Source organism: Delphinapterus leucas, chromosome 11 (genome assembly GCF_059928025.1).
Source record: "Delphinapterus leucas isolate spDelLeu-1000000601 "Yukka" chromosome 11, BTC_Dleu_Yukka2, whole genome shotgun sequence".
In the NCBI taxonomy this organism is placed as follows: domain Eukaryota; kingdom Metazoa; phylum Chordata; class Mammalia; order Artiodactyla; family Monodontidae; genus Delphinapterus; species Delphinapterus leucas.
Genome location: NC_143139.1, coordinates 3,065,927 through 3,089,128, shown reverse-complemented (window position 1 = coordinate 3,089,128; position 23,202 = coordinate 3,065,927). Strand labels below are relative to the sequence as shown.

General features: G+C 47.0%; 1 protein-coding gene across 6 annotated transcripts in view; it reads left to right on the top strand.

Annotated features, from left to right (window-relative positions):
• The window catches only part of B4GALNT3 (beta-1,4-N-acetyl-galactosaminyltransferase 3), a 215,516-nt gene that overhangs the window by 154,261 nt on the left and 38,053 nt on the right, over positions 1–23,202 (top strand). For 4 of the 6 annotated variants that reach the window (XR_016394798.1, XR_016394800.1, XR_016394801.1 and 1 more), the window contains 2 exons: positions 126–262; positions 4,863–18,114. The gene's annotated coding sequence lies outside the window, so the exon portion shown is untranslated. Of the gene's footprint in view, positions 1–125; positions 18,115–23,202 lie in introns of those variants that run through there. The other 2 variants (XR_016394799.1, XM_089919957.1) reach the window with 2 other exon arrangements.

Genomic DNA, 23,202 nt, shown 5'->3' with positions numbered 1-23,202 from the left:
AAATAGCACTTTCCTTGACCCAGCAAGCCGGGGTCAGCTGCCTCTGAAGCACCTGTGCATCCTTTTCTTGATAGCCGGTTTCACACCACCTACTGCAATTACCTCTTTCCTTCTGTCTCCTGCAGATGGAGGGAGGCTACCTGAGTGCAGGAAATGAACACGTCTTGACTAACCTCAGCATTTAGCTGGGATGCGCCCAGGATGCCAGTGTTCCCCAGGAACTCCGTGTGAAAACCACTGAGCTAGAGTTTGGAAGTTAAAAGTAAGTCAAGAGGGGAAACTGGAGACAGCTATGAAAGCTTGACCTTTAATAGTCATGACAGTAGTAATCAACGCGGCTGTCATTTATTGAGTGTTTATTAAGTAACAGGCATTTTCATAAGTGCTTTAGGGCAGTGCTTCTCACACTTAAACGTGCCTTTGAATCACGGGGGAATCTTGTTCCGATTCTGTCCATCTGGGGGGCGGGGCTGAGATTCTGCATTTCTAACAAGCTTCCAGGTGATGGTTCATGAATCATACTTCATGTATTAACTTATCCTCTTAAAACGTATCCTATGACGTAGGTATCGCTATTATTCCTGTTTTATTAAAACGTATTTTACACACAAGGAAACTGAGAGGTTAAGTATCTATGACCTTAGGTCAAAATAAATAAACTGCAGGGCAATGAGGGAGGGGAGAATGGTGTGAGTACTTACAGCTGTAGAAGGAGGAACAAAATTCTAGGCAGAGTAAACACTATTTACAAAAGGGATGCAGGGGAGGTGGCCCCGGACTACCCAGAGGTCTGTTTCACCCATTAGGGCACCATGTGCTTAGTGCTTATAAGCTTTACAAAGGCACCAAATATTTGAGGCCTGAAAAAAAATGCATTGGCACCTACATATGAAAACTGAATATTTAAATTAATCATTTCAACGTTCAAATTATTAAAAGTCCTTTCAAATTTTTATACATGAAAAAATTCATGTTTAGTGAATGATATGGGTGTATTTTAGTACATTTTATAAAAAATGGGGTAGGGCCTGCCTACTAGGCCTAGGGTCTACTAAGGATAGGAGAGGCCCTGGCCACATTGGGTACGGCTGAGGGCAACTGGGAACCACTCCTGGGAGCAGGAAAATGTTCTCTGTGGCTACAGTGAGGAGAATGGCTTGGAGGGGGGCCAGGCTGGAGGCCCAGCAGCTCGAGACCAGATAGCCGTTTACAGCCTCCAGACTGCAGGACAGCTTCTGCTGAGTGCCAAGAGGACAAAACGATAGCATTATACAGCCCAGTTATTTTTTGATTCCTCCAGCCCCAATCTGACTCAGCATTCTAAATTTACTTAAGATTTGGGGACACAGGTTTTGCCAAATCCTTTCTCATTAAGGCCAGTGATGCTACAGTCCAGGGGAGGCGTTTAAGAGCACATGCCTTGAGTGGACAGCCATGAATGTGAAGCTCAGCTCTGCTCCTAGCTGTGTGACTTTGCATAAATGATTTAACTCCTCTGAGCTTTGGATTCCTTTTCGGGCATATTACATTCCTCGCAGAATTAAGTGAGATAAACTACGTTTACAGCGTCTCCTGCAGAGTAGGTAGTGCTTAGAAGTAGTGGCTTTTATCCTACGGGTGCCATTTTTCTGAGACCTAGTCGAGTTTTCTTTAGGAGGGAACAGAGGGTGTGGTAAGTAATCTTTTCATCAGTCTTCTGAGGTAGAAATTCTTATCCCCATTTTGCAGATGAGGAAACTGGGGCTCAGAGGTGAGATACCTCAGCTCAGTGGACTAGGGGCAGACAGTGGGGAAGCTGGCATCTTGTCTGGTTTTCCCTGTGTTTGTGCGCTCTCTCCAGCAGTCGGTATCTGCTGCTCCGCCACTCCTGCGCCCCATACCCCTTCCCCTTAGTCATGGCGTGACTCGGGCCTGATGGCCAGCGGCCGCTGCTGAGCACTCTCCTCCAGTGGCACCCACCTCTATCCCCCTTCTTCCCAGCCTTGCCCGACCTCCCTACCACCTTGCCCCCCCCCCCCCCGCGATTTTACAGCTTCTGGATTTCCCTTATTAAAGAGCTCGTCTCTGAAACTCAGAACTGCCCTGGCCTGGGATGCCTTCCAGGGTCCCTCCCTTTAAAGGGTGTAGATAAGTAGGTCACATCAGGGTGGTGGGGGAGGACGCTGACTTCTTATGGGAGGAGGAAAAAATACTGCAGGTCCCATGGAGAATGGAAAACAAAATAACAGCGCTCCCCTCTGTCCCTGTCTCTCTGTCCCTCAGCCTCTCTGCGCCGCCCCCCCCCCGTCTTTTTTTAACATCTTTATTGGAGTATAATTGCTTTACAATGGTGTGTTAGTTTCTGCTGTATAACAAAGTGAATCAGTTATACATATACATATGTTCCCATATCTCTTCCCTCTTGCGTCTCCCTCCTTCCCACCCTCCCTATCCCACCCCTCTAGGTGGTCACAGAGCACCCAGCTGATCTCCCTGTGCTATGCGGCTGCTTCCCACTAGCTATCTACCTTACGTTTGGTAGTGTATATATGTCCACGCCACTCTCTCACTTTTTTACAGCTTACCCTCCCCCCTCCCCATATCCTCAAGATCATTCTCTAGTAGGTCTGTGTTTTTACAACCCCCCCAACTCCCCCCCAAACCCCCCCCTCCCCCCGTCTTGCACAGTGACAGTCCCCTGCGGGCTGCTGTTACTGGGAAATGCATGTTGGGACAGTACAGGCGATCCTGAACTCTTGGGGTCTGGGGACACCAGTGGACGCTGCACTGAACAGAAGCTTGTCTACCCCTTGCTCTCCTCCTTCCCCCCGCCTCCTCTTCCAGCTCCCCGCACACCCGCTAGGCTGCTGGAGACAAGAAATCTCAGCTTTCACCCAGAGCCTGCAGCTTCTGCTCCTTGAGCGCGGCAGCCTGGAAGCCGCCTGGGGCCGGGAAGGGCCTGACTGTCTGTCCGGCTCACAGAGGCTGCTATAGCAACCAGAGCAATGACGGGTTTGGCAAGATCTCCTGTTTCCCCACCCCCACCCCTCCCCCTCCCGAAGGCCGCTCACAGCAGGGGGTGTGGATGGGCATTAAATCACGTAGGTTGCTGGGAAAACCAGGAAGGCAGAGGCAGAGACAGGGCGTGGCACTAAAGGTCCAGCACTGCCAGCCCCGCCCTGCCCTGCTATCCATAGGGACTGAGCGCTGTTTGAATCATAACACTGGGCGGCCACATTTCTAGGAAACTGCAGCTGAAGGGGAAAGGTCCCGGCTGCGTGAAGGAGAGCAGCCTGGCTGCGTACAGATTAGGACTGAAAACGTGTTCCCCTGGCACGAGGCAAGCACACAAAACAAAGAGCGAAGCCTGAGCCTCGCACCCGGGGGTGAACTGCCCCGGTTCCTTGGCGGGGGCGGTGGAAGCAGGGAGGTCACCTCGGAGAGGCCCAGGGGTTTCCCATTTTCCTGGCTGGGGCCTGGCGAGCTCCCAGCTCAGAGGCTGGCCGTCCAGGACACGGCAGCCCTTTTGTAGTGACGCGCCGGATTGCATGACCCCACCTGGCTGGTGTTTGAGAACTGCCCCCGCCCTCCCTCCTCCTGTCCCCAAGGCCCTGTGCCTTTTTTTCTCCACCCCAAGAGAAAGTGAGCACCCCCGACCCGGGCGGTCGTGCGGGGTGCCCTGTGGGAAAGTCCCACTCTTGCCCGGAGTTGCCCTCCTCGCGTAGATGCAGGGCTGGGTGATGGGAGAGAGACATCCATCTTCACCGGTGCCCTTCATCATGCTTAATCTCCCTAGTGGGGTGGGCCTGTCTAAAACACCTGTTTCCCAGGCTGCAGTAACCCCAAACCATCTCTCATCAGAGTGGGTGTAAATCCCCACAGGTATGTGGCAGGCAGGTAGCAGCAGTGACAGTGTGGGGTGCCTGCATCAAAACGAGAAGTTTGGACTTAGGAGGCTCAGAGCCTTTGTGCTCTCAGAAAGTGACTGGCAACCCCACCTCCCTGGCATCTACTCCAGCCCGGGCCCTTGCTTTGCCAGCCTCCCTGCCTGACCCTGGGTGGGCTGCCTTCCTCTAGGTCTGGTGCCAGTGCTATGCCTTGGCTTATCGATCTAGCATTACCTGGGAGAGACGGGGCCAGTCTTGGAGCCTCCATACTGCCCGCTGTCCCAGCATCAATCAGCCGTGTCTCAGCAGTGGTTCTGAAACTTCATGTGCATCAGAATCACCAAGGGACATGTTAAGATACGGACTGCTGGGCCCGGTGCCCAGGGTTTCTGATCCTGCAGATCTGGAGTGGGGAGTGAGAATTTGCATTTCTAACAAGCTCCCAAGGGACGGGAAGCAGCTGCACCAGGACCACATCTGAAAACCACTGAGCCAGAGCAGAGCAAAAAGAAAACCTAGATTTGAGTCCTGCCCTGTCACTCACCTGCCCTGATGCGGCGCGTGGCTTCCCTGAGTTTCAGTTTCTCCTCCATTAAAGGCAGAGTCGTGGCCACGGGGTGGGTGGGAGGATTATTTGCTTCTAGTATTCGAAAGACCCTTTCACTGTGCCTGGCAAATTGCCTGGCAAACTCCTCAGTAAATACTGTATCTGTTGACTCACCCACATACGTGGGTTTATCAACAGATACAGTATTTACTGAGGAGTTTGCCGTCTAGATACGCGGCCCAGTGTGGTGGCTGATTTGGACAGGTCACTTGTGAGGATTCTAAAGGCCCAATTAAACATCACACATCTCTGGACCTCAGTTTTCTTCTGAAGGCCTTAGGTCTGCTAGGTCTGCCCCTCCAGGTCCCATTTCTAAGCCCAGCTCTGGGAGGGGGTTAGGTGTTGGGAGACACAGCCACTGTTTTCATTCCTTTCCCACCTCTTTCCAGGACCTCCATCTGAGAGCCCAGGTGATTCTGCAAAGCACAGAACATCCATCACCAGAGTCATTGGTCACTTCATCCCAGAGGAGGGTGACACGGCCTTCAGGGTCCATCATGATCTGGTTCCAACCTACCTTTATAATCACATTTCTCGCTGTCTCTCCTCCATTTACCATGTAGTCTAGACGAACTGGGTTGCTCATCCTTCCCCAAATATGCCCCATGATTTTCTGCCTTTGTTCACAGTGTCCTCACGACTAGAATGTCCTCTGCTGCTCAGGGTCCTGTTCGTGCTTCCGAGTTCACCCAGTGACCACCTCCTCCAAGGAGGCACCCCAGATCTTTCTGTCATCAGTCTCTCTGTCTAGCTATCACCTCTGTATCTCTCTATTTAATACAAGTGATTTTTACATTTTTCTGTGGGTGGTAGCTGGACATGTTATTAGAATCGTCAGGTATAGAATATAACTCAGGGATGCAGCCCCCCACTCTCCAACTCGTGTCTGATAGTATCCCTCTGAAGGGGCCCAGTGGTCTGCAGACTTGTCCCTGGATTTTACGTTTCTGAGGTCTATTTTTGGAGCACTCTCAGATGTGAAAAACAAGAGTTGCGATACTACGTAAAACTTTTAAAAAGTGGGACAACCGCTTAAAAGGAGAAGCCTACTTACATAAAAGATTAGTCAGCTGTTTACTTCTGTGGTAATCAGAGATGGGGAATTAATACATATGTGTATATATATCCGCTATGGCTCATGGTCACAAATCTTCTCATTTGCGTATAGGCACATCTGCTTCTTTGATTTTCTTTTTTAAACTGCAGGTTTTTTTCTCTTCTAAATATAATATACGGGTTGGTAGAAAACATGTAGAGGAAATAAAAAGTAAAAATATAATAAAAGTAAGAGAAGAAAATAAGTATTTATAATCCAGAAATAACAAGTATTAACATTTTGGCGTGTTTCTTGTGAATAGTTTTCCTGCACGTATTTACTCTATGTGATTTTTAAAGGAAATTGGGATAAATGTTTATATACTTCTGTATAAACATTCTGTATATATTACTACTTTTTTGAATTGAGATATAATTAGAATTTTGGTATTCCTTTAAATAGTCGTCCCAAACATTGAAAAAAAATATTCCACGATATCATTCACAGATGTACCAAAATTTACTTAACCATTCCTTCAATGTTGGACACTCCATTTTTGTTATGAATAATATTTCAGTGAACATCCTCACACCTCTGAACATGTGTCTGATTATTGGGCTAATTCTAGAAGTGGGGTTACTGGGTCATTTTTAAGTCTCTTGATACGTACTAACAAGTTGTTTTCTGGACTTCCATTTGAAACTATTTCCCGAGCACTTTGTCTACAGCCTCCTATTCATGAGTAGTTTTTTCTCCACTCCCATTGCATTCTATCCGTCTCATGCTGTACTTCACCCCTTCCACACTGCATTTGCATTTGGTATGTACGAGTCTTAGTTATTCTACTAGGAGACCATCTCCGACCATCTTCCTGTCTGCTTCCACATCCAGCACAGGTGGGAAAAAGGGGGCGGAGGACTGAATCTATTTAGGGGAGTCTGCAAACAGGAGACGAGCTCAGTTTGGGAAGGCGCAGGGAGGGCAGCTTGGACTCCACGCTCCGGGTCGGGGTGCAACTCTGGCTGAAGGGGAAGAAAGGGATTGTTCTCACCCCTTCATACATCCAGACTCTGGGAGCTGGGGAAAGATGGAAAATGAGTCAAGTCCAGAGCCTGGGAGAGGGGCGGGTCCCGTCGTTCCCCGGGTAGAGGCAACCTGCTTTGAGGACTGTGTCACTCTTTTTCACTTGGAACTGTCCCACTACAGCCATCCCAGGCTCACAGGTCCTGACCTGGGAAAGCACCTGCAGTGTTGACTGCAGAAACTTAAATTAATGCTTTTTAGATTGGAGTTTCCCAAACTTCAGCTGTACCTTGTTCGAGATTTCAGTGTTTTATTGAAAAGAAACCAGCAGTACGCACAGACACACACACACCTGTGATTCATATCATCTGAACCATCACACTTCTGAACAGATAGGACATACAATTGTTCAAACATCCAGGGTGTGACCACGTGAGTCACAAGGGCTGCCTAAGGTGTTAAAGTGTATCGTGCCACTCACTTTAGTGTCGTCCTAAGCGGTAAAACTTTTGAAATCACAGGTTTAATGGATTAGTTACACTTTTTGTAACACACACTAAAACTATCACGGTAACCGTGACAATCAAAGATTGTCAGGGACTTCCCTGGTGGCACAGTGGATAAGAGTCCGCCTGCCAATGCAGGGGACATGGGTTCGATCCCTCGTCCGGGAAGATCCCACATGCCGCGGAACAACTAAGCCAGTGTGCCACAACTACTGAAGCCCACACGCCTAAAGCCCGTGCTCCGCAACAAGAGAAGCCGCTACAAGGAGAAGCCCGCGCACCACAACAAAGAGTAGCCCCCGCTCGCCGCAACTAGAGAAAGCCCACGTGCAGCAACGAAGACCCAATGCAGCCAAAAATAAATTTAAAAATTAAAATCTTAAAAAAAGAAATCTTTCCAAAGAAGTTGTCAGCCATTGGTAGTACCTTTTCTACCCATCCGTGGTAATTATAATACATCTTTGGGAAACACTGTTTTAACTAAACAGTTTATATTATAGTTAATTGTGTGTATTTCCTTCACTTAATTATAAGCTTTCTAAGGTCAGGTATCATGGTTTCTTTGGTGCTTGGAGTGCTGAAGCTCAATGAATATTTTTCTTCCTTTGGTTTGGTTTGTCTTGGTGATGGGGTACTGAGCAATAAGACTTAACCTATGTACTTAACATAAGTGAAGTCTCTAAGGTCAGGATTATAAAGGGGAGAACAATATTTATATGCCAAAGAAAGTTGCCTGGTTTAAAGACTGTGCTATCATTATTTGGACTGGGGTGATCAGGATGGAAAACAGTAAATCGTTCACATTCTAGCTGTCATTCTTGGAATAAATAACACATTTACAAGTTTAAGAATTGGTCTTGGGGTTATAGAACAGAGCAACATTATTTAGCTCATATAGAAATTCAACCCACTATATTGACCTCATGAAATAAGATAACTTTTCCATACCTAGCAAACATAGAGTGAAGTATATTGTCATTCATTGATCAGAGGACACGAGTTGAATGAATGGATAAAATGCTGAGTTACAGTAATAGAGCTGTACCACCCGTGGGAAACCATCCCCCAAACAGAGCAGGAACTATTTATTCAGTCAGTAATATCCCAGAGTCTTTATACATGTCTCTCCTCTGGATTTCACGTGGCAGCTGCCATGTGAGGAGAGGGTGAAATTGTGCCACGAGGTGACAGACACCTCCACCTGTCCTTAACCGAAGCTCACCTTCTCAGATGACTGCAGTTTCCCCAAAAGGATCCAAGACTTAATGTGACCCAGAAAGCTGGTCGGGAAGTTGTGGAAACTAATGGATAACCTTCTGACCAAGTAAACAAATGACCTAAGGGAGGTGTGAGTAAGATTCCAGAATAAAAGAGTATATTAGGGACTTCCCTGGTGGTGCAGTGGTTAAGAATCCACCTGCCATTGCAGGGGACACGGGTTCGATCCCTGGTCCGGGAAGATCCCAAATGCCGCGGAGCAACCAAGCCCACGTGCCACAACTACTGAGCCTGTGCTCTAGAGCCCACGAACCACAACTGCCGAGCCTGCGTGCCACAACTACTGAAGTCCGCACACCTAGAGCCCATGCTCCGCAACAAGGGAAGCCACCGCAATGAGAAGCCCACGCACCGCAACAAGGAGTAGCCCCTGCTTGCCGCAACTAGAGAAAAAGCCCACGTGCAGTAACGAAGACCCAAAGCAGCCAAAAATAAATAAATAAAAATAAATTTAAAAAAAAGTATATTAAGAGAGAGAGAATAACTCTCCTTCTAGTGAAGAAGAAAAGGGCACCCTCACGGCAGCTACCTGCCAGAGGTAGATATGTTTTTCAAGGTCTGGCTGGTCCTTCCTCCGCAGTCCTACCGACCTCTTTCTTTCTGAACCTTTCTTTCAAGTGCAGAGTCCTTAGCCTGTAACTTAGGATTGTTTAACCCATCCGCACGTAAGACACTTGTTCTTCAGAGACTGAAAATGAACAATACTGTTTCCTTAGCTACTCAGGTTCCAGTGGAAGCAAGAACCAGACGAAGTAAGAAGAGAAAACACCCCTGGTCAGAAACTTGGGTTGAAGTCCTGACTGACGACCTTATAGTTGACCCCCTCATGGTTTCCTTAACTCCTTCATTGAACAGATATTTTCTGAGCAACTGCTGTGTACCAAGTGCAGCCCCGGACACTAGGGATCCGGCAATAAATACACAGAGGAGGCCCTGCTCTCCTGGAGTTTATGTCCTAATGAGAGTGATTAGGTTGAATAAGCAATAAACAAATAGCACAACTGCACATAGGGATGGGTAAGGACAAACTGGGAGGAGGTTTCCTCTGAGAGCGGGGAGGGAAGGTCTCCCCGAGGCGGTGGCATTCCAGCCAAGACCTGAAAGTGTTAGAGGAGACCAGGCAAGCAAAAGAGCATTCCAGGTGGAGGGACCAGCAAACGAGGTGAGACCACGTTTGAGGCTGGGTGACAAGGAAAGCCACACTGAGATGTGGTCATACTGCATCAATGGTTTGGACACAGGTCTCCAAGCAACCCTAGAACCTCCCTGGTTTTGTCCCAGGGGTGGAGGGGCTGAGGCGGAGGCTCCACCACCCTGCTCCACATACCCAGCAGCTCCCCTTCGACCTGAAGCAGGTATGGGGTGCTGGTTAAGATTGTATTTGAAGAACAGATTCTGCGATCAGAAATGCTTGCTCTCCAGAGTCCTTCTCCATCCTTCAACTGTGCGACTCTGAAAGTTTCTCATCAACCTCTGTGGTCTCTAAATTAGGAGGGTCGACCCTGTTCAGTAGACAGAGTCAGAAAGTACTGATCCCAGCGACTTGACCCCCTCCCACCAGAACCCTCCTCTGCCTCCTGCGATGCTGGACTGGACCTTCGGGTGCCGCCACACCTGTCCCAGGGAGGGGAGCACAGGTCTCTGCTTCCTCCTGGTCAATTACCCTGATGTCCTTCCCTTGCCCTGTTCAAATGAGACGCTCTGTCCTGTGGGGAGATTTGGGGAATGGCTCCAGTTTTTTCCAACCTGTGAAATGCAGAGCTGGCCAGCTGCCCCCTCCCTAACCGCAAACTCCTATCTTTCCCCCTCTCTGCAGAACTGCCTGGCAGCCCTCAAATAAGTCCTGGGGTTTGGGGAAAAGCACCGTTTGGACTGTGAAATGGTTTTCTGGTAATACCAGCGTAATTAACTCTTTGACAGGAGGACGCAGAGGCCAAGAGGGATTTAAACAGTACATTTCTCACATATTTCAGAACAAGCAGAGAACCAGGCAGGGAAGCAGAGATAAAGGGAATGGGCGCAAGGGGAGAATATCAAGTGACCAAAACATTCATCCTTCCTCCCCAACTTCACCTCTGCTCCCCGTCTCCACTCCCCTTTCTCCCACAGAGAACTTACTTGAAGGTCGATGATTCCGCTTTCTGGTTCCATCCTGCTGCCTTCACAGGCCAGTGTTGGTCAGACTGCGTGGGCTGTCCAGGCTCTGCCTTCTGGTCTCTGCTGTTCTCTCTGGGTGGGAGAGAGCTCCCGGCTGGCGAGACAGACCTGCTATCCACCCATCTGATGTGGGATGCCGTCCTGGCCTCGGCCCCTGGGGAGTGTACACGTGCATACACGTGTGCGTATGTGTGTGTGTGCCCATGTGTGCACGCTCCAGGCAGTGGCATGTGGCACGTTGACAGGTGGCCTTTTGAGTTGGTGGTGACAGCATTGCTTTTACCCCAGTGGCCCCAACTCCCCTCCTGCCCCAGAGGAGCCGTCTGAGGTCATGCAGTCTGCTTTGAGCTAGAGCTTTACTAAACCCTGTGGATTTATCCTGGAAATTGAGGAACAGCCTGAGGACACTGTCTGACTTCACGCTGGTGGAACTGAGTGGGGTCTCCAGTCACCAAGGGTGGGTGGCCTCCAGCGTATTCCCAAGACTGAAGCTTAGGGATTTCTGCTCTTTCCTTTGTTCCCTCTGTCCCTAAAAGTTAAAAAAAAAAAAATTGTAGTTTACCTAATAGACCCAAAGCATAAGCCTTATTCTACGAAGTGAGTGAACAATACATTTTTATTGACAGGTTGGTTGTCATTTTCTCCCTTGATTAGCTAGAAAGAGAGCAGAAAAAAGTTGTGCTTTCAAATTCTGTTTATGCAAGGAGTTGCATTTTCCCTGCTTTTAAAATAAAGCTACCAGGAATGAGTCGTTTTTTTGGAAAGGTTTTCTTTCTCTTGTTTACCTTAGAGCCGAAAACTCCTCGGGCTTGTTCCTGAAGCTGGTTTTAGACACCAGCTTGTGTATGTGTGGGCGTGAGAGGAGACATTAAGCATGTAATCCAGTTTGAAGGTGGGGGGAGAGTGGCAGAGTCACAAATGTATTCCTGCCACCCTCAAATGTGCAACAATAAAAAGGGCAATTTCTTTACTTCTACCGAATGATCTGTTTATAAAAGTCCCCATCCTGCTGGACAAGTGGTGAGAGGGAGGGCTGAACTGTGATATGAGGACTATATTTCAACCTAATGTAATAAACATACTTGGAATTTTTGTAAAGAATTATATATTTATTTATTTAATTTTTGGCTGCGTTGGGTCTTCGTAGCTGCGCGCGGGCTTTCTCTAGTTGCGGTGAGCGGGGGCTACTCTTGGTTGCTGTGCGTGGGCTTCTCATTGCGGTGGCTTCTCGTTGCAGAGCACGGGCTTCAGTAGTTGCAGCACATGGGCTCAGTAGTTGTGGTTCGTGGGCTCTAGAGCACAGGCTCAGCAGTTGTGGTGCACGGGCTTAGCTGCTCTGCGGCATGTGGGATCTTCCCAGACCAGGGATCGAATCTGTGTCCCCTACATTGGCAGGCGGATTCTTAACCACTGCGCCACCAGGGATGTCTGAACATACTTGTATTTAATTTAAATAGTAAACAGTTTAGATAGAATACACAGTCTTTCCAGTTTCCACCCCTCCTCCCCACAGGAGAGGGGTGTGGTTTCCAAATGCTTGGTGGTGGAGGGGTGGTGGCCTGTCCATCTCTGCTGGTTTCTACTCTGGAGTTGTTGGCAGGGGCCAGGCGCCCCCTGGCTTGGTGACTGCTGGGGTGAGGCTGGGCCTGCTCCTGGGCCTCCTGCTGGTGTCAGTGGCTGATGGCTGTGGCCAGGATAACCCATGGTCCTTCTCTCTTTGCTCTTACGGACGTGGTGGGCTCCCTTGCTGACTCTGCCCCATCTGGGCTCTGATGGTGACTGGACCATCTGAGACCTGCTATGACTCAGATGCCCTCCCAGTGGTCCCAGCTCAGTGGTCTCCTTGCCCCTGCCCCCGCCCCAAGACGATTCCCTCTGGAAACCCTCCTACCAGGCACTCAGCTCTTGGTCCTGAGTCGCTGGAGAAGGACAAGCTCAGCCCCACTTCTGGTGAAGAATTTGCTTTGATGGGGCTGCTCCAGGTTGGTGCAGGGGCAGCCTTTAGGGTGATCTCCTTCCAGACCCCAAAATGGGAGTGAGAGATAGAGCCCACCCTCTTCTCAGCGTTCCTTCCAAGATCTACTGTAACATCCCTCCTCTGCATCCTCCACCACAATGCCCCTAAGTAAACAAACACTATTCTAAGCTCTTCAACACTCACTCACTCTGTTCTCAGAACAATTCTGCAAGGAAGGTAATACCATTACCCCTGTTTTACAGATGAGGAAACAGAAACACAAAGAGGTTAAACTGCCCGGGGTTGAGCCAAGATTTTAACACAGGCAATCTGGATTCAGAGTCATGCATGCTCTTACCCATGATTTTGGCTCAGAGAGGGGAGATTGACACCCGTGTCGGAACACCTGCTTCCTCTTCCTCTGCTTTCCTTCTTCCCACGATCCTCGTAACCTAGGATCAGAAAAGGTGGGCTTTGTCTTCTCTCTCTGTTTGGTTGGGACTTGCCTTATGTGGGACTCTATGATAATAATTCAAAAAGGAAATAAAGAAATTGAGAAAATCCTCCTTCTCAACAAAACCGGGCTATCAAAAATATCGTCTTGCTGGAAAACCGTATTTGGGATGTCAGAAGCAAAATGTCAACTATTAATTTCTCCTTGCAGTTCTATCTGTAACAATCCCAGTCATCCTGTGGACAGTATGGATGCATGTGGCTAAATGGAGGGGAAACCAGAACGTGAAAATTCAAAAGAGAAAATCACCTGAATATATTCTGCCCCCGAAATCCTTATTAATAAGCACATTGGTTTTAAAAGGAACCAGCTGTAATTGGCTGTAATAATGGTTTTAGTTTGGAAGATTTTTCCTGGATTTGGACCTTTCCCCACCTCATAAGCATCATTTGGAAGTAAATAGCAAGCAGGATTTAGAAAGTGGTTTATCTTCTGTGACTCTGGACCAGGGCTCGGCAAACTTTTTCTGTAAAGGGACAGAGAACAGGCATTTTTTAGCCTTTTAGGCCATCTGGTTTCTGTTGCAACTACTCAACTCTGCTATTGCAGCCTGAAAGCAGCCATAGACAATGTGTAAATAAGGGACCATTGCCGTGTTTCAATAAAACTTTATTTACAAAAACAGAGAGTGGGGGCTTCCCCGGTGGCGCAGTGGTTGAGAATGTGCCTGCTAATGCAGGGGACACGGGTTCGAGCCCCGGTCTGGGAAGATCCCACATGCCGCGGAGCGGCTGGGCCCGTGAGCCACAACTGTTGAGCCTGCGCATCTGGAGCCTGTGCGCCACAACAAGAGAGGCCGCGATAGTGGGAGGCCCGCGCACCGTGATGAAGAGTGGCCCCCGCTCGCCGCAACTAGAGAAGGCCCTCGCACAGAAACGAAGACCCAACACAGCAAAAATAAATAATAAATAAATTAATAAACTCCTACCCCCCCCCCCCAAAAAAAAACAAAAACAGATAGTGGCCCCAGTTTGGCCCTACAGGTCATAGTCTGCTGACTTCTGTTTCTAAACAGAAAGAGGATCCAGAGTCTTCATTACCACAGCCATGTCCAAGCTCCCAGACCAGGTCCTTTTTTTAAAAATTTATCTTATTTTTTATAACCTTTTTTTAAAATTGAAGGATAGGTAATTTATAATGTGTGTTAGTTTCAGGTGTACAGCAAAGTGATTTAGTTATATGTGTGTGTATGGGTGTGTGCATATATTTACATATATGTGTGTGTGTGTGTGTGTGTGTGTATATATATATATATATATATATATGTTCTTTTTCAGATTCTTTTCCATTACAAAATATTGAATATGGTTCCCTGTGCTATACAGCAGGTGCTTGTTGTTTATCTATTTTATATCTAGTAGTGTGTATATGTCAATCCCAAACTCCTAATTTATCCCCCCTGCTCCCCCCACCCCACTATCCCCATTGGTAATCGTAAGTTTGTTTTCTATGCCAGACCACGTCTTTCAAGTCTTATTACCACTTGAGAGGTGACAGCTGAGCTCCCACTGCAAGGACAATACGATATAAAATAAAAAATACATGCCCTTGTGAGACACATGCATGGAAAGTTAAGCTCTAGTGGAGAGTGCTTCTGACCTTTGGCTGTAATACTGAAACTATACCTACAAGGAGGCTCTTCAGTCTGTTTCTCTTTACTGCTAGGGTGACTTCTGCAGTGGGAAGCCCAAGGGACATTTTTAGGGAAACTGCCTCTTGGGAAGTATTTTTTTTTTTACTATGCTTGAACTTATAGATAAGTAAACACTCAGAGCAACTCAGAAAGTGGTCATGGAATAGGGGGCCTACTGTGAGACCTGAGGGCTGTCTTGCTATGTAGGGGGAGCAAAGAGCTGTCGGGTCCTACAGAAGCCAGCAGTAAGAAGACCCCTTAATGCTGAATTGTGAGAGAAGCCCTGGGGTGAAAACCGGGTGACCTGGGATCCTGTGTGTGCTGAGTCACTGTAGGTTCTCAGGCACATTACTGAACCTCTCTGGGTCTTATATTCTCCTCCATGAAAAGTGATGCTGTCAAAAAAGATGATTCCTAAATCCCTTCAGCTCTTAAATTCTGTTTCTAATGTGTGTTTATGTTAAACACTTCTTGTGTAACAGTATAAGATCTCAGATCCAGGTCTGAATTTTAGTAAGTAAAAGTTAAGGATTTCTCAAGGAGTCTTTATGTAATTAGGCAAATTTTAGGGAAAATTACCCCCATCTGTTACCTCTGCTAGTGGAGACGGGGCAGACATACAACAAACAAGATACAGAAGTGAGAATAAAGGCAAACTTCAGAACATACTTACAAACTCATTTATGCTCACTTACACATTAATTCAGCCACTTCCAAAGTCACTGCTCCAGGAATCCTAGAGCTAGGATGGATGGGAAAGGGAAACTTTTGGGGGGATCTTTGGAGAGAGCTGCCAGTGCAGGGACTGATACGGGGCCCAGTTGGCCAAAGGGATCATTAAGAATGAGATTGGGTGACTCTGGCACTTTCCAACAGAACATTTCCATCTTCACTGTTTGGCAAAAGAGCCATTAGTCACATGGAGGAACTGAGCACGTGAAATGTGGCTAGTGTGACAGAATCTGGATTTTAAGTTGTATTTAATTTCAGTATGTTTACGTTTAAATAGCCAGTAGCTACCATATTGGACAGTGAAATTCTAAACCAAAATTCGTATATTCAAAGCATTGCTGAGCAGTGGCCACCACATATTAACCATTCCCACCATGGATGTGCATCTCTTGATGGATGTTCAGTAGGCAAGGCTGATGTGACATAAATAGGAGTTCAGGGCGCACAGCTCTCACGGGAATGCCCCACGAGGCCCAGGATGCTCTTGGTAGTGGTAAGTAAAATTCCCCTGTGTTCTTTTGCATTCAGAGTAGGGGGATTTTAACTGTGACTCACCGTTCACTGAATGATTAATAACAGGGCCTCCTCGTGTTGGTATGAAACACCTCTCACCTCTGATTAAAAGGTGCCTGGCACTCTCTTGGGGGCTTAAGCGAGAGTAATAGCTGACGTCTTCTTAGTAGTAGGAGAGAGAGACTGCAAACTTTTCAAAGCAAGGGAACCTTTCGTACATGAAATCTTGTACAGATATTACTATAAAGCAGGTTAAAGTGAGGCTGCTGGGACCCTGGAGTCACATCACTCCCGTCTCACCTGTCCCACCCTCTATTTCTCAAGTTATCCCTTAAGGTACCTCCTGGGAACCCCTCGAATTCTGAGCGGGTAGCGTGGCTCGTAAGCCTCTAAGGGCCTTTGGGTGTGTCGGCGCTGGGTGATCACAAGTCACACAAAATTGTGTGGAGTTTTTCAAGTCTTGAAATGACATATTAGGGGAAAAAAAAGAACAGGAAGAAGAACATTTTAAAAGCACAGTCAAAATTATGGCCGTTTACATGGGTGACTGCTTAACACATGCAGAGACACACCACTGTGATCTATAGTAGGATGTCTCTCACACACACACACACACACACACACACACTATCATTATTGCTACCTGTGCAGTAGAGCTCCGGTTTTTGAAGACAGTATCTCACCATCACCTAAGGACACAGACCTAGTTTTAACCCCTGGTCCTACTATTTACTAGTTGTGTGTGTGTGTGTGTGTGTGTGTGTGTGTGTGCGATGGACTTTATTTTGTAGAGCAGCTTTAGGCTCACGGCACAGTCAAGCACATAGCGCAGAGGGTCCCTATAGACACCCCCCCCCACCGCGTGCACGGTCTCCTCCACTGTCACATCCCCGCCACAGGTGTACCTTTGTTACAGTCAGGAAACCTACATCACATGTCATGATCACCCAAAGTCCTAGGCGTACATTAGGGTTCGCTCTTGGTGTCATACGTTCTATGGGTTTTGACTAGCTGTGTTGAGCAAGTGACTTTGCTTCCTTTCCCCTGGTAAAAAAGGGGACCACAGTGCCTGATTTATCAAGATCATTGTGAGGATGAAACTAAATCCGATCATGGACGTAAAGCAAACTACCTGCCTGGCGCGGAGTGAGAAGAACTCCATAATGGAGCTAACGATAATTTTCATGTGAGGATCACCGGCGTGAGCCTGGCTGATTAACTCTCCCGAGTGCTTCCCCTGTTTTCATCTCAGCCCAGAGCCTCGAGTCTGAGCCTAGAAAATTCTGCCCGAGATGAGTTCTAAAGGTCCTTAAAGACGCTGGTCTACGAAGGTCTGGTCCTTGGAGGAAGCAGTTTGGGTTAAGCGGGATAAAGCGTGCGGACCTCCATGGGACATCCGTGGTGGCATGGTCGGGGAACAGCGCCAAACGTTCGAATTTGGATGCTCAACCAAGAGAAGCAGGAGCGGAAGAGGAAGCGCAGGAGGGGAAGCCAGAGGGCGGGGCTGGCTGCTGCTCGGGCTCTGAGCGTGAAATAAAGAAACCTCGGTGGGATTTTGTCAGAGACCTTTAATGCCGCGAAGTGTGGAAAATACAGACGGGATTATCCTGCGCGTTTATACCCCCCTCCTTCCCTCTGCTCACCTCTGGATACCTTTGCAGGGGGGAGCGGGGTGGGGGGCATTCAAAGGAGCCAACTCCAGCATCCCTCCTGTTTTCGTGGTGAGCAGCCCTACTGAAAAGGCTTTGTGCTAAATGCTCTCATTTGCTCTTCTGACAGCCAGTTCCTCCCCCGCTGTTCTCGCAGCATCTAGAGTGCGCACGGCAGTATTTACTTCACCATCTTGCGTACAACTAGTCTGGAAACCCTTCGAGAACAGGACCGTGGCTTCTGCTTCTGAAGCTCCCAGAGCAGTCAGCCCGAGTGGGTGCACTCAGGGCAGTGATCCCGGGCTTCCGACGGGTCCTTCTGCAGAGGGTGGTGCTGGTGCCCAAACCAAGTCAGAGGCCCAAAGAGACTCTTGTGGAAACACTGGGTAACTCAGACCTGAGAGAGGGGTGCAGAACTAGAACCCCAGTTTCCTACTCACATGTCAGAATGTGGCCTTAGGTGAGTCATTTCCTATCTGTTATCTTGGTTTTACTCATCTGCAAAATGGGGAGAACAATTTTATAAAGGAACATGTATTCATTTTTTTTCTTGATTAAAAAAGTAATATATGTTCATTACAGAAAATGTAGAATACACAGAAGGATAAGCAATAAAATAAAAATCACCCAAAGATAAACTGTTAACATTTTGGTTTATTGCTTTTCAGTCTTTTCTGTGTGTGTGTGTGTGTGTGTGTGTGTGTGTGTGTGTGTGTGTGTTTTCCCAGAACCGGCTCTCTAATTTGCAGGTCCCAGTGCAAAATGAAAATGAGGAGCCCCTTGTTAAAAAATTATTACAAATTTTAAGATGGCAGCAGCACAGCATTAAACCAAGTTCGGAGCCCTTCCAAGTGCCAGGCCCCATGTGGCCACAGTCATATGCCTATGAGGCTGGCTCTTTCTAGTCCCTCCTCAAAATAATAAGATCATTTATTGAGTGCTTTCTGTGTGTCAGGTGTTTCACTTAAATTAGTTCTGATTTAGTTCAACTTTCCTGAAATAAATGTTCTTCTTTCCCCACGCTCTCCGTTTTGCAGATAAGACAGCAGGGGAGCAGAGAGTTCATACAGGCAGTAAGCAGCAGAGGCCATATCCACACCTTAGTTTTTCTGACTGCAGGTCCGTGCTTTCTCCAACCATGGCACACTGCCTCTCATACTAACTTATAAATCAGTAAAAAAAAAATGTTCATAAAATTGAGATTATACTTTATGTAAAACCTTGCATTCTTTCCATTTTATACCGTGAGTACTTTTTTCCTAACATGCCTTAGTCAGTTCGGGCTGCTGTAAGAAAATACCACAGACTGGGTAGCTTGTGAACAACAGAAATTTATGGCTCCCTGTTCTGGAGGCTGGAGGTCCGAGATCAGGCTGCCAGCGTGGCTGGGTGAGGGCCGTCTTCCAGGCTACAGACCTCTCTTTGTAACCTCACGTGGTAGAAGGGGCCAGGGGCCTTTGTGCTTTTATAAGAGCACTAATCCCATTCAGAAGGGCTCCATCCTTGTGAACTAATCACATTCCAAGGCCCCGCTTAATAACGTTACCTTTGGGGGTTAGGATTTCAGCGTGTGAATTTGGTAGGGGACAAAGACATTCAGACCATAGACTATGTCATTAAATACAGGAGAAAATTAGGAGTGGCTGTTTGTGACAAGTAGTGAAGTTCCAGATGCACAACACTGAGAATAATTCCACTGCAAGATGATATTAAATACAAAGCATGAATGATCCAAAGCAGGGATATGTAGCCAGTGGAGACTGAACCTACATCCCCCATCAGATAAGTAGACCATAAACATCTCACTCTCCCTGCTCAGAACGTCCTCCATATTAAGGAAGATATCTTTGCATATACTCAGTAGCCAAGAAGATATTTGTCAAATTTTACTTTCTACAGTTTGCCAAAGGAAATCAATAGGGTTTGTTTTCCAGCCACACATAAAATTATTATATTGAATATAATTTCAGCCTTCCCCTTGGAGACACACCTACACACGCACACACGCAGGCACACATGCTCAAATATCCCTGTAGGAGGTGTGCACTTACCTTCTCCCCCTTGGCAATCACTGAGCTACATGTAAAAAGAACCAGTTCTGAAACTAATATTAAAAACCTTACCATACACCATTCCAGAATCTGGGAAACGTAATCTCTCTAAGTCTCAGTAGCCACATCTGTAACATGGAGCCCATGAGAGCTCCTCCAACAGTGTAATGAGGAAAGGTCCTAATAGGTAGGCCTTTCCCAAAGCTAGGGATTTCTAAGCCAAGAGCCAAGCTTAAGTCACTGCAAATTAGAATTTCTTTGGAGGCCTTAGTTCCTCAGTGAAAACTGCCACCATATTTGTGGTCCCAGGGATCAGGAACTGGGGGCTGGGGGGCGGGGCGGGCCTGAAGGCCTCCTCCTATACATCACACACGCCACGATTTTTTTTTTTTTTCTGGTGAACTGTGGTTTAAAGGAAGACAGTGTACAATTAACCTTTTAGGGGAAAGAAAAATTACAAAATGCAGCCTTAGGGGTGCGTGAGGGCAAGAGCACACATGTCATGGCAGTTGTCACTCCCTGGAGTCAACTGAACCTTGGGGAGCTGAGGCAGCTGAGTCAGGGACACCAGCCTGAGGCCAGTTTCTTCGATAACAATATCCGGTGATGTCATCCCCTCCCCCCACCCCGAAGGTGAAGCGCACTGGGGTAGACCTAGATGACGTGGAACCCTTTGCTGGCAAGCACTCATAACCTGATGTTGTACAAGGAGCTCTAATGAGGAATAGCATCATTAGACTTTAGATAGACACAATGCGCGTACAACGTGTTCTTCCCCCAAATCGCTGTGTCCTGAGCGTGCCCCCTGGAAGATGGCCCCAGATCAGTCACAGAAGAAGGCGGCGACAGGCATGGATTGGTCCCCGTGTTGTGTGCACCGCTCTCTGTCGTGGGCAACCTTCCCGCCCTGCCCCTGGCTTGGAGCTGTTTTTCTCTCCGCTGTTTGCAAAAGCACTGGCACCCTTTTCTCACTAGTAATAACACACCTGAGTTATTAAAGGGAACTTCAGCGTTAACCAAGTGCTTTCACAGACCTTGTTGCCTGTGGGGCTCATGACAGCCCTGGGCGTGACCTGCATTTCACAGGTGAGGTTGAGTGACCTACCGACGGGCAGTCAGAGCCCCGGCTCACACTTTTTGTGCACCAGGTCTCCTGGCCTTCTTTCCCTGTACCTGCTGCCTTGCTAGCCAGATGTGAAAACCTCTTCCAGGACCCCGTTGAACTTTGCCTCCTCGCTCCATTCAGGTCCTCCCCCTCCATCACAGCACTTTTTCTCGGCACCTTCAGTCACAGCATTTGGGCCACTTCCTCCCCCATCCTGGGTGAGCCTGCAGGTTTCTAGCACTTTCACATTGACTTTGAAAAACTTACGAATGGGAAAGGCCCTTATGCTTTTCTTTGATTTCTCCCTCCACTTGAAGTGAACGCCTAATTGAGAAACTGAGAATCCTTGTAATCGCAGTGGGTTACATTTTGGTTTTGTTTCTCGTTATGATTTCTGAATTATTAATATAGTATAAGTCTATTATAGGATGCTTGGGGACTAGAGAAAAAGAAAAAAATACCATAAAAAGTCATGATCCTAATACACTGCTGCACAGAATCAACTTTAATAATGACGAGGTTTTAGGAAAAATTTGAATCTCCGCTTACTGCTATAATCACCACAGTAATTTTGCCCTTAGAATGTCTTTCAAGCTAATATTCCCTTTTCAAGACACTATTGACAGTGCATGAGCACAGGGCACCGTTGACTGCTCTGCCTTGGTCTGTTAGAGAGTAACCACAAATCCAGTTTCATTTAAAGGACCCGTCAGCTTATTTTAAACAGTTCTTTTGCCCATGAGGTCAGAGAAGGCCTCTGTGAAGAGGGCCTTTGGACTGGCTGATCTTCAGGTAACAGTAACTGTATGTAACAAACACAGCCGTGTCCAGATCTGGCCGTACCAAAGTTCCTTGTAATTTAGGCAAATCCAGAATACGTCCTCTGTTCAGGGAAGAGGTTACTTAGGGATAGAAGGAATATATAAAACGCATCTGTATATTTAGTAGAACTCTTTGTAGCTTGGCTTAAAATGTCCTTGGTTTGGGTGAATATATGTATCTGTATCAAGTCATGATATGGATACATAAAATGTTAGAGATTAAAATGACTTTAAAAAAAAAAAAAGAGGAACTTCCCTGGTGGCGCAGTGGTTAAGAATCCGCCTGCCAATGCAGGTGACACGGGTTCGATCTCTGGTCCAGGAAGATCCCACATGCCTCAGAGCAACTAAGCCCGTGTGCCACAACTACTGAGCCCGTGCACACCACAACTACTGAGCCTGTGTGCTGCAACTACTGAAGCCCGTGTGCCTAGAGCCCGTGCTCCGCAGCAAGAGAAGCCAGTGCAATGAGAAGCCCGTGCACCGCAACGAAGAGTAGCCCCCGCTCATCGCAACTAGAGGAAGCCCGCGTGCAGCAACGAAAACCCGACACAGCCAAACAAACAAACAAAAAAAGTAATGACTTTAGTGGCGGGTGATGTGTAGGTGGAGGAGGTACCAGAATCGCCTGGAGATGGCCACATAGTAACAGATAAATCATTAGATTCAAAATGTATAACAACTACTACAAATCCACAGGAAAAACATAAACAACCCAGAAGAGAAATGGGCAAGGAATTTGAACAGTGTTGCACAGAAAAAGAAATGCAACTGCTAACTATAAAAAAATGCTCATTTCACTGGTAATCAGGGGCACATGACCTAAAACAATGAGATGCTATTTCCCACTCATGGGATTGGCCACAGTAGAATGTCTGACAATAGCAAGTGTTGACATATGATCCAGCATCCCACTCCTGGGTGTATACCCAGACAAGACTAGATACGCGCACCCCTATGTACGTAGCGGTACTATTTACAGTAGCCAAGACAAACAACCTAAATGTCCATTGACAGATAAATGGATAAAGAAGATGAGGTATATATATACAATGGAATATTACTCAGCCATAAAAAGAATGAAATAATGCCATTTGCAGCAACATGGATGGACCTAGAGATTATCATACTAAGTGAGGTAAGTCAGAAAGAGAAAGACAAATACCATGTGATATCACGTATATGTGGAATCTGTAATACAACACAAATGAACTTATCTACGAAAGAGAAACAGACTCACAGACTCAGAGAACAGACTTGTGGTTACCAAGTGGGAGGGAGATGGGGGAGGGAAAGTTTGGGGGTATGGGATTAGCAGATGCAAGCTATTATATATAGGATGGATAAACAACAAGGTCCTACTGTATAACACAGGGAACTATGGTCAGTATCCTGTGATAAACCATAATGGAAAAGAATGTGAAAAAGAATATATATATGTATAACTGAGTCACTTTGCTGTACAGAAGAAATTAGCACAACATTGTAAATCAACTATACTTCCGTAAAATTTTTTTTTAAATTAAAAAAAAATAACAAGTGTTGGTAAAGGTGTCAGAAAAAGAGAACTCATTCACATCTGATGGGAATTACAATTTTTGGAGAACAATCTGGCAATACATAGAAAAGTTGAAAATGTCCATATTTTAAAACCTTGCCATCTACTTCTATGTTATACTCTCAGCAAATTCTCATATGGGTTCTTCATATGAACCATGGTACACAGACAATTATTTGAGTGGCTACTTTCTCAA